The sequence below is a fragment of the Anser anser genome (assembly GCF_964211835.1).
Source record: "Anser anser genome assembly, chromosome: 3".
Classification (NCBI taxonomy): Eukaryota; Metazoa; Chordata; class Aves; order Anseriformes; family Anatidae; genus Anser; species Anser anser.
The window spans coordinates 4,684,857-4,687,765 of NC_139722.1; positions in this window are offsets into that span (position 1 = coordinate 4,684,857).

Below are 2,909 nucleotides of genomic sequence, written 5' to 3' on the forward strand. Positions count from 1 at the left end.
ACAATAGGCTGCAGAAGTAAACCTCAATTGGAGAGTAAAAAACATTATCTGTTACATAGTTACACATATCTATAGACATATATGTGACTATATATCTACATGTACACAGATATATAGACTTATACTTCTGTGCAGACATATATAGATATACACATGTATGCAGTTTCACATACACTGCCATACATATACAAGCACATGTACACACATATATCTCCAAACATATAACTTTCCCACGTGGAGACATATATAAACTGATACATTTATATATGTAAATTATATATATTCCTGTGTATGTATAGATATACCCAGGCACATGTATACTACACATTACATATGCACATCTACATACAAACCTGAACAATTTATATAGGACTGTACCTAAAAGCATGTTTGTATATATTTATACATCTGCACTTATATACGTGAATATACAGTGATCAAATAGACATATTATATGGTGCATATATCCCCTATTTTTATAGATGGGTGGACGGACGGACGGACGGACGGACGGATGGATAGATAGATAGATAGATAGATAGATAGATAGACAGAAAGGAGAAATTAATGAACATTTTTGCAATACTATTTATATTAAAATAAAGAATAGGTGGTCTCTGCACTAGGTGATACATCATTTGCAATGAGATATTATGCTTTTCCCCACATGCAATACGCTTTTATTTACATGTCCAGAAATTATCCTCTCATATGCAATAAAACTCCAAACCCCCGACTCCTCAACACATTCAAGCCAATTTAAAATGAAAATATTTAGATCAATGATTTTCTTTTGAAAGCCTTATACTTCGGACTTGGACTGTATACTTTATAACTTGGAAACGTTTTCTCTGGAAAAAAAAAAAAAGAAGAAAAAGATGAAAAAGAGTTCAGCAAGCCCTCCTCTGCACACATTTGAATAGCGATTAGCTACTTTCTGAAAAACGATTAAAAACCGAGTTGGGTTTGCGCGTTTCCCGGCTAGCCCTCGGTTTGGAAGGGGAGAGGAGGAGCTGGACCATTTTTAACCTTTATTTATTTTTTTTTTTCCCCAGGCAAACCTTCGTTCGCATTGTCCGTTTTTAACACGTTGTTCCGCAAAGAGGCGACCTATTCTGCAGGCAGGCAGAGCTCATCTCTGCCTTTGAAAGGGAACAATTGAGTTTTACAGCGGGCTGGTGCACCAGGAGGGGGGAAAAGAAGAAAAAATGAGAGAGACATACACAGACAGAGAGAGAGAAGGTGTTTCTAAATTCAAGGACCTGTCTCTGGTTCCTACAAATCTTTGTTATTCTGCATGTGATCCTATGGGAAAGTGCATGGTGTCCTTTGTACATTCAAAGGTGCTACAGGTAAAGATGCTTTTATATATATGTAATCTCGAAAACGAGGAGAACTTAATCAGGAGACACTTCTGGTGCTGTTTGGTTGGCTGGTGGGAAGGGTGGGCTTGCCTTTTTTTGTTCGCTTTGGCCTTAAATTCAAGCAGAAAGTATAAATTCACCCCTCTTTTCCCCAGCCCCTGCAGCCCCCCTTCCCTCTCCTCCTTGTTTCTAAGTGCACATCTTCTAAAAAGTCAACCCGCAAAAGGCAAGAGACAAATGACAGCCAGATATTACAGCAGGAGCTGGGCAGCCGTCTTGCTGGAAGTTATTAAAGCAGATTTTTTTTTTTTTTTCCTTAGCACAGCCACTGCACAGAGGAGGAGGAGAAAAGAGCACATCTCCGAGTGGGTTGGCCAGAGCATTTCAGCCGAAGCAATAGTGTTAAAAAATGTTGAAAAGGAGAAGAGATCTATGCTGTTTGCATGCGGATGTGCAGAGAGAGCCATGCAGCCACCCCACACACTCTTTCATTGCACCTACAGAGCTGAATGACCCTCTTAGAAAAATATCAGGCTCATAAAGGGACACTTTGCCATCACTTTTGTTAAAGTCTTTGAGTCATGTCCTGCGAGGCTGGCACAGGGCAGAGTGAATGTGCTTCATGACAGCTAATGCTTTACCATTCGTGGCACCCTGAGTTAAATACGCCTTGCCTGCTGGGGGAGGGGAGAGGAAGAAGCTAAAATAGATCTGGTGGCCACTGGCTCTCTGCTGACAGAAAGGTATAGACTTTAAATGTCTATTTTCGAGTCCCACAGTTATTACATTCGCTTGCACTTGCAAAACGGGGCATACGTGTCTCCAATGTTCATAACAATATTAAACAAAGGTCATCCGCATTTTTTTTTTGAGCTTGTTTAGCAATTCCCCGCTCTCTGCAGCCTCTTTTAGTCTGTCTAATTTAGCAGTTCCAATCCGGAAGAGTTGCGCATATTTGTACCTGAAATGTACTGTAAAACCTGCTTTCAAAATGCAAGACATGTCCTTGGAACTGACCATTACAACCAATACTTTCACAGCTTAAAAAAAAAAAAAAAGGAAGAAAAAAAAGGAAAAAAAGCACACAAAGCCCCAAGAAACAGACGTTTCTCTTTAATTTGGGGAAATACTTTAAGCAAGGAAAGCCCTGGCTTCTGCACCGGTGAGCTGGGCAGGGCCACTGCATCCTCACCCTGGCAATGAATATAGATATATATATTTGTCTTTTTGCAAAAAGGGATACTTTTGCCTCCAGCCCCGTGTCGGGCCGTGTAGAGCCCCCCAACCCCTTCCCCGCCCCCCCCTCCCCCCCCGCCGCCCCAGCAGTGCCAACGCCGGGAAATGGCCCCGGAGCCCATGGCGCCGAGCGGCGTTGAGCGGGGCAGCGGCGCCCTCTGATGGGGGTTCCCTTCCTGCAGCTCCCTCCTCCTAGTCGCAGCCCGTAGCTGGGAGTTACAAGCAGCCAAACGCTAGAAATGCTGCTGCTGTCAGTGTTTCCTCCATTAGGATAAATGTGTGTAGGTGCAGCTTCGTTATTTGCACAGA